This window comes from Arachis stenosperma, chromosome 9 (assembly GCF_014773155.1).
Source record: "Arachis stenosperma cultivar V10309 chromosome 9, arast.V10309.gnm1.PFL2, whole genome shotgun sequence".
Taxonomy (NCBI): domain Eukaryota; kingdom Viridiplantae; phylum Streptophyta; class Magnoliopsida; order Fabales; family Fabaceae; genus Arachis; species Arachis stenosperma.
Window position 1 is genome coordinate 127,661,405 of NC_080385.1, and position 9,024 is coordinate 127,670,428.

Genomic DNA, 9,024 nt, shown 5'->3' on the forward strand with positions numbered 1-9,024 from the left:
TGGGCTGAGCAATGAAGAAATTTCGTGTAGAGACTCTTCTTGGAGTTAAACGCCAGCTTTGGTGCCAGTTTGGGCGTTTAACTCCCATTTGGGTGCCAGTTCCAGCGTTTAACGCTGGGATTTCTTGAGGTGACTTTGAACGCCGGTTTGGGCCTTCAAATCTTGGGCAAAGTATGGACTATTATATATTGCTGGAAAGCCCAGGATGTCTACTTTTCAACGCCGTTGAGAGCGCGCCAATTGGACTTCTGTAGCTCCAGAAAATCCGCTCCGAATGCAGGGAGGTCAGAATCCAACAGCATCTGCAGTCCTTTTTGGTCTCAGAATCAGATTTTTGCTCAGGTCCCTCAATTTCAGCCAGAAAATACCTGAAATCACAGAAAAACACACAAACTCATAGTAAAGCCCAGAAAAGTGAATTTTAACTAAAAACTAATAAAAATATACTAAAAACTAACTAGATCATACTAAAAACATACTAAAAACAATGCCAAAAAGTATACAAATTATCCGCTCATCAGCCACCAAGTTCAGCCCACAAAGCCTAGAAACTACTTTGTTTATCAAAATAAAGTTGCTAAACCGGCAACTAAAAAAGTGTCAAAAATCAGCAAAATAAAGTGTTCAAAAGCCCACAAGCCGGGCTATCTACACAAGTAATTACAGAAATCTGTTAAATACCCGAAGGCTTCTCGGCAGCATCAGTACGGGGTGAAAGAAGGCGAGTCTGGAGAGGCACTGCGTCCACTATCCCGTCATCCTGATTCAATATCTGGCAATCAGGATCTAATTCGGGACGAGCAAGAGCTGAAGAAGCTGACACAACAGAAGCTTTGGCAACAGGCTTAGAGAGAGGCTCAACGTCGTCATCATCAGGATCATCGGGGATGATCTTGCCATCCTTCACAACATTATCCAAACTAAATAAAGCAAGGTCGACCTCCGGGGCAAGAACCCGAACCTGCTCCTTCAGGTTCTCATAAGCAGCAGTTACACTGCCCACAAGGTGACCCTAGAGCTCAGAATAATCAACCCGGACCGACTCTAACTCCCCTCTGAGACGCATAACTTCTCGGTAAGTCGTGACATAGCTGTCTTTGTGCTTCAATGCCGTATCCTCAGCCAACTGCACAGAAGCCGCCAAGGCAAGAGAGTTGGCCTTCTCCCCTTCCAGCTCCTTCTTCAGTTTAGTCACCTCCACTTCAAGCTCCTCCTTCAGACCCTTCATCCGATCGAACTCTCACTTAGCTTCCTCCATAAAGGCTTTTGTAGCATGCAGAGGTAGATTTTGAGCAGTTCAATACAGAGCAGCTCCCATATGAGCCATCTTAACGCTGCTTCGAGTTATAAAATCTAAGTGATAAAGGAGAGAAACATCATCCATAGAGAGGGCACCATAAGGAGCAATCTGCTGGTCGACAAAGCCAATGGGGTCAAAATCCGGGGCATCTAAATTGAAAGGTTCAACGGTTTGAGGTCTTTTGGGAGGAGGGATGGCCGAAGAAGAAACCACAGCAGCAGTAGAAGATTGTGGAGGATCCACTAAATGAACCCAAGGAGTAGGGATCATTCTCCTCGGGCCAGGAGAACTCGGCACAGATGGCTTCAATGGGACCTGAGAGAACCCTTCCCATCCACCCGGGCTAAGGTATTTTGAGCTGCAGTAGCTTTTCTCGCCTTTTTAAAGGCCTTCATTGCATCATTATTCTTGGCCATCTCTGAAAAAATGAAAAACAATAGTTTTACAGACTGGGAAAAAAGGAGAAAAGCAAAAAACAAGAAATAGTGTATATCAAGTAATCTCGGACGAGGGAGGGATCTCCCAAACATTTTTTGGTATCCAAATGAGGAGGTTCCCCCCAAAGATCCTCCAAAACCATCATAAAGGCCTGTTCAATCTCATCAAGTATTTCCCACATATATCGGGATACTACTACATTCTGCTGCCAATGTAAAGGGAAGGATGGCTCCCCATTCGCTTCCAGAAAAAAGGGACGAGCTCTCTCAACAACTCGAACATTGAAAAAAATAATTCTTGAAGTCCCTAAAGGACTCGTCATACATGGTAAAAACCTTATGTCCTTGTGCAGATCTAAAAGAAACCCACGAGGCTTTCTTTTTTGAAGAAATTCCGGGCTTAGTTAAAACAAACAAATAAAGGAAAAGAGTTTGAGAAGGGGTAACATTCAATTCTTGACAAAGAAGTTGAAAAATCTTAATAAAGCCCCAGGAGTTTGGATGAAGCTGGGACGGAGCTACATTACACGACCACAACAAAATCGGTCTCAAACGAAGTAAAGGGAAAGGTGATGTCCAACTAGCTGAAGAAATAGTCATAAGCATAAAAGAAAAGGCGCTCCCCCTGGGACAGGACAGGGAAGCAAACCCTCTCCTCGGAGTCAGGTGCCACCAACTCATAATTCTTCTCTTGATCTCTACTCTTACAGAAACGGTGATGTTTCCTAAGCTCCACATAGAATTCAGCATTGACCACAGAAACACACAACAAAACAAGGGAGTCTAACCAATCGGACATACCATTAGGAACCTTAGAGGATGTCTCTACAATATTTTTGCGAGAAGACATAGCCAACTAGTCCTACAAACAAGAAAAGGAGAGTGGATTACTAAAAACATCTCAGACGAAATCGAAATAACTCAGCCAGCACAGTCCAGCACAGTCCAAACACTGCACAAACAGCAAAAAGAAACCTCATGACACCAAAAAGGACTAGGGGCATCCTTTGGAGGCAATCAGGGAACAAAGATTCAGGAAAATCTACAAGGCTAACGTCCCAACAAAAAACTTGCAGCAAGAACAAAGAGAAACTCTTTCTCAGAAAGCAACATCCCAAAAAGAAAAAAGAAAGTCATTACCACCAAAAGGTCATCAAGATAGCTATTTTCCAAATTCACAGTCTTAGCTTATCAATAAAACAAAAAGCAAAACAAACGCGAAGAAAATCAAACGAGCCACCAAAAGAAAAAGTTCTTTTACGGGATTCATCAGCAAGAAAGCTAATCAAACATGCGGGAAAAACATCAAAGGAGTAATCTTCCAGAAAAGTAAGCAGGTTCATGCAGCCCGCAAAAGAAGAAAAAGCAGTATGAACCCTAGAATACAGAGGGGCCATCTCAAAAAGCAAGTAAAAAAACCCCCCAAACAATAAAATAAAGCAGGCACACAGTGATACGAAAAGGATCAAACTTTCCAGCGTGTATTTAAAAATCAAAGCTTTATCAAAAATCGAAGGTATAGCAACGAAAGAAATAAGGAAGCAGAAAGCAGAACCAACCTGGAGAAAGGAGAAAAGCTTGAAAAGGCTGAAAGACAAAGTGTCGAAAGACGTTCCTCAAAGCAAAATCATCAACAAATACCAAAAGACGTCACAAGAGAAACGCAAAAATGCAAATTTTAGACGAAAACAGAAAGGGAGAAAGAAAAGGGGAAGTTACAGCATAGAAGCAAGAGAAGAGAAACCATTTTTGTGAAAAAGTTCAAAACGAATAAAGAGACGGACCATTATAATGAGGTTATTAAACCCTCGCGCATTCCCAAAGCAAGGAGACGCGCATTTTCAAAAGAAGAAAATTTAAAAGAAACATTCCGCATTCAAAGGAGAACTCTACAAAAAAAATCGACAAAATGCTCGAGTTCAGCTTCACCCGAGAAGGTCCAAAGTCCTACAGACCAAAGACTCGACCTCAAAAGGAAGACCGAGCTCAAGCAGGGGCACTGTTCATACCCGAGGTCGAGCTGTTCGACCCAGGATGTTCTACCGACAAAGCGACCGACCTCCTCAGGTCAAGGACAATCCGACCTCTTCTCAAAGAACTCAGCCAAACTACTAGGAAAGCCCAATAAAGGGCCCAAACAGAGGAACACGACCCGAATCCAAGGGCAGCCCAAGCCTATAGAGATAAAGGCAGTTCCCTTAAAGATAAGATGACCTCGCTCAAAGATAGAGATAAGATAAGATAACTAACTTATCTTATCTAAAGAAGGTCTCTCTACACCATTATAAATACACTGGAGCACCCAGGTATAACTCATACTCTGATTCTACTCAATACCTGCTTAATACCCTAGATAACTTAAGTATCGGAGTCCCTTGCAGGTACCCCCCACCCTCCGAGGACGAAGGATCAGCACCACCACTAAGTCCAACAAGTCAGACACGGCGACTCCAGCCACCATAATCAAGTCGGACACAACAGCTCCGACCAGTACAGAAGATCTCAGCCGAGATCAACCTACAGTTTCAGGTAACTGATGAGCGGATAATTTGTATACTTTTTGGCATTGTTTTTAGTATGTTTTTGTTATGATTTAGTTAGTTTTTATTATATTTTTATTAGTTTTTAGTTAAAATTCACTTTTCTGGACTTTACTATGAGTTTGTGTGTTTTTCTGTGATTTCAGGTATTTTCTGGCTGAAATTGAGGGTCCTGAGCAAAAATCTGATCCAGAGACTCAAAAGGACTGCAGATGCTGTTGGATTCTGACTTCCCTGCACTCGAAGTGGATTTTCTGGAGCTACAGAAGCCCAATTGGCGCGCTCTCAACGGCGTTGGAAAGTAGACATCCTGGGCTTTCCAGCAATATATAATAGTCCATACTTTGCCCAAGATTTGATGGCCCAAACCGGCGTTCAAAGTCACCTCAAGAAATTCCAGCGTTAAACGCCGGAACTGGCACCTAATTGGGAGTTAAACGCCCAAACTGGCACTAAAGCTGGCGTTTAACTCCAAGGAGAGTCTCTACACGAAAAAGCTTCATTGCTCAGCCCAAGCACACACCAAGTGGGCCCGGAAGTGGAATTTTATGTCATTTACTCATCTATGTACTAGTTTTCTATAAGTAGGACCTTTTACTATTGTAAAAAAAGAGAGACTTTTGGGTAGCTATCTTTGTTTTATGCTATCTTAGACCTTTGGAAGGCTGGCCATTCGGCCATGCCTGGACCTTGTTCTTATGTATTTTCAACGGTGGAGTTTCTACACACCATAGATTAAGGTGTGGAGCTCTGCTGTACCTCGAGTATTAATGCAATTACTATTGTTCTTCCATTCAATTCCGCTTGTTCTTTTACCAAGATATCACTTGTTCTTCAACATGATGAAGGTGATGATTGACACCCATCACCATTCTCACTCATGAACAAGGTGACTGACAACCATTCTTGTTCTACAAGCATCTGAGGCTTAGTGAATATCTCTTGGATTTCTGATTGCATGATGCATGGTTGATCGCCTGACAACCGAGTGCTCGCCTGACAAACGAGCCAACCATTTCGTGAGATCAGAGTCTTCGTGGTATAGGCAAGAACTGATGGCAGCATTCAAGAGAATCCGGAAGGTCTAACCTTGTCTGTGGTATTCTGAGTAGGATTCAATGATTGAATGACTGTGACGTGCTTCAAACCTGTAACCTACTGGGCGTAGTGACAGACGCAAAAGAGTGATTCTATTCCGGTAGGGGAGGGAACCAAACCGGTGATTGGCAGTACTGTGACAGAGTGCGTGCATTAGCTTTCACTGCGCGGATGGGAGGTAGCTGCTGACAACAGTGAAACCCTACACAAGCTTGCCATGGAAAGGAGTAAGAAGGATTGGATGAAGGCAGTAGGAAAGCAGAGAGACGGAAGGGAAGGCATCTTCATACGCTTGTCTGAAGCTCTTACACCAATGATATACATAAGTATCACTATCTTTATCTTTATGTTATTTTCGTTCATCATCATATACATTTGAGTTTGCCTGACTAAGATTTACAAGATGACCATAGCTTGCTTCAATGCTAACAATCTCCGTGGGATCGACCCTTACTCACGTAAGGTATTACTTGGACGACCCAGTGCACTTGCTGGTTAGTTGTGCGAAGTTGTGTAATGCCATGGAATTGAACCACCAAGTTTTTGGAGTTCATGACCAGGGATTATGAGAGTTGTGAAAAGTATTGTTCACAATTTCGCGCACCAAGTTTTTGGCGCCGTTGCCGGGGATTGTTCAAGTTTTGAGCAAGCTTTTGGTAACAATGCCTGGGATTGTTCTAGTTTGGACAACTGACGGTTCATCTTGTTGCTTAGATTAGGTATTTATTTTTTCGAAATTCTTGAAGATGAATTCTAGAGTTTCATGATGATTTGTTGAAATCTGGCTGGCTGAGAAGCCATGTCTAATCTGATTGGACCGAGGTTTCAACTTATCACCACAAGAGCTTGTTGATTTTCATCAATTTTGCTTTTGGAGCAGTAATCTGCTAAGGCTTGGCTGACCTTTGGTCATGTCTAGTGTTTTGGACCGAAGCTTTCCTTGAAAGCTTGGCTGGCTGTGAAGCCATGTCTAATGCCTGGACCGGAGTCTTAGACTAGCATTGCACTGATTCCTGGAATTCTCATTAAGAATTTTGATACCTTTTTTTTACTTAATTTTCGAAAAAAGCCAAAAAAAATTACAAAATCATAAAATCCAAAAATATTTCTTGTTTGAGTCTAGAGTCTCATCTTAAGTTTGGTGTCAATTGCATGTTTCTGTTCTTCTTGCATTTTTCGAATTTATGCATGTGTCTTAATTAATCTTCAAGTTGTTCTTGATGATTTCCTTGTTTTGATCTTTGAATTCTATTGACTTGAGTGTTTTGTTGTTTCTCATATGCATTCTTATTTTGTTAGTGTCAAAAGTATACAAACTGCTAAGTTTGGTGTCTTGCATGCATTGTTATTTGATTTTAGTTGCATTTTGATTATTCCTCATTATTAAAAATCCAAAAATATTTTTAATTTGTGTCTTTTCAAGTCAATAATACTAAGAATTGAAGATTCAGAACATACTGCAGAGGAATTACACAGAAAAAGCTGAGCATTCAAAAATGCCCAGTGAAGAAGGCAGACTGGCGTTTAAACGCCAGCCAGGGTACCTGGTTGGGCGTTTAACGCCCAAAAAGGTAGCATTTTGGGCGTTAAACGCCAGAATGTATACCATTCTGGGCGTTTAACGCCAGGATGGTGCTAGGAGGAAGATTTTGTTTTCAAATCAAATTTTTTTTCAAATTTTCAAAGTTTTTCAAAACCAAATCTCTTTCAAATCATATCTTTTCAATCAAATGTTTTCAAAATCAATTTCTTTCCTTTTTCAAAGATACTTACTAACAATTAATGATTTGATTGAACATTTTTTGCCTTTTCTATTAAGAAAGGTTTTATGTTTGAATCATATCTTTTCTTGTTAGGCAAGTCATTAATATTTCTTTTAAAATCATATCTTTTCAAATTGTTTTCAAATCATATCTTTTAAAATTGTTTTCAAATCATATCTTCTCAATCACATCTTTTTAAAACCATAACTTTTCAATCAAATCTTTTTAATCACATCTTTTTCAAAAATAAGTTTTCAATCAAATCCTTTTAATTTCTAATTTCAAAATCTTTTTTCAAAAAATCACTTGATTTCTTTTTCACTTTTAATTTTCGAAAATCAATTAATGTTTTTCAAAAATGTTTTCAAAATATTTTAATTAATTTTCGAAAATTCTCTTCCCTCCTTCCCACATCCTTCTATTTATGGAGTACAACTCCTTCTAAATGCACAATTCGAACCTTATCTAATTATTTCGAATTCTTCTTCTCCTTCTTCTTTCTATTTCTCTTTTCCTCTGACACCTCAAGGAATCTCTATACTGTGACATAGAGGATTCCACATCTTCTTGTTCTCTTCTCTTTCATATGAGCAGGAGCAGAGACAAAGGCATTCTTGTTGAAGCTGACCCTGAACCCGAAAGGACCTTGAAGAGAAAGCTAAGAGAAGCCAAAGCACAATTCTCTTTAGAGGACCTGACCGAATTCTTCAAAGAAGAAGAAGACATGGCAGCCGAAAACAACAACAATGCCAACAATGCAAGGAAGGTGCTGGGTGACTTCACTGCACCTACTCCTGATTTTTATGGGAGAAGCATCTCTATCCCTGCCATTGGAGCAAACAACTTTGAGCTTAAGCCTCAATTAGTTTCTCTAATGCAACAGAATTGCAAGTTCCATGGACTTCCAATGGAAGATCCTCATCAGTTCTTAGCTGAATTCTTGCAAATCTGTGACACAGTCAAGACTAATGGGGTTAACCCTGAGGTCTATAGACTGATGCTATTCCCTTTTGCTGTAAGAGACAGAGCTAGAATATGGTTGGATTCTCAACCTAAAGAAAGCCTGGACTCTTGGGAAAAGCTAGTCAATGCCTTCTTGGCAAAATTCTTTCCACCACAAAGATGGAGTAAGCTTAGAGTGGAAGTCCAAACCTTCAGACAGAAGGATGGAGAATCCCTCTATGAAGCTTGGGAAAGATACAAACAATTAATCAGAAAATGTCCATCTGACATGCTTTCTGAATGGAGCATCATAGGTATTGTCTATGATGGTCTCTCTGAACTATCCAAGATGTCTTTGGATAGCTCTGCTGGAGGATCTCTTCATCTGAAGAAGACGCCTGCAGAAGCTCAAGAATTGATTGAAATGGTTGCAAATAACCAATTCATGTACACTTCTGAAAGGAATCCTGTGAACAATGGGACTAGTCAGAAGAAAGGAGTTCTTGAGATTGACACTCTGAACGCCATTTTGGCTCAGAATAAAATATTGACTCAACAAGTCAATTTGATTTCTCAAAGTCTGTCTGGAATGCAAAATGCACCAAACAGTACTAAGGAGGCTTCATCTGAGGAAGAAGCTTATGATCCTGAGAACCCTTCAATGGAAGAGGTGAATTACCTAGGAGAACCCTATGGAAACACCTATAATTCTTCATGGAGAAATCACCCAAATCTCTCATGGAAGAATCAAGAGAGACCTCAACAAGGTTTCAATAACAATAATGGTGGAAGAAACAGGTTTAGCAATAGCAAGCCTTTTCCATCATCTTCTCAGCAACAGACAGAGAGTTCTAAGCAGAATACTTCTGACTTAGCAACAATGGTCTCTGATCTAATAAAGACCACTCAAAGTTTCATGAATGAAACAAGGTCCTCCATCAGAA

At 40.5% G+C, this 9,024-nt stretch overlaps 1 non-coding gene across 1 annotated transcript; it reads right to left on the reverse strand.

Annotated features, from left to right (window-relative positions):
• Positions 1 to 8,267: 8,267 nt before the first annotated feature.
• Positions 8,268 to 8,371, reverse strand: LOC130952227 (small nucleolar RNA R71). The gene has a single exon (XR_009074407.1). It is a non-coding gene; the product is annotated as a small nucleolar RNA R71 (small nucleolar RNA).
• Between the last annotated feature and the right edge of the window lie 653 nt (positions 8,372 to 9,024).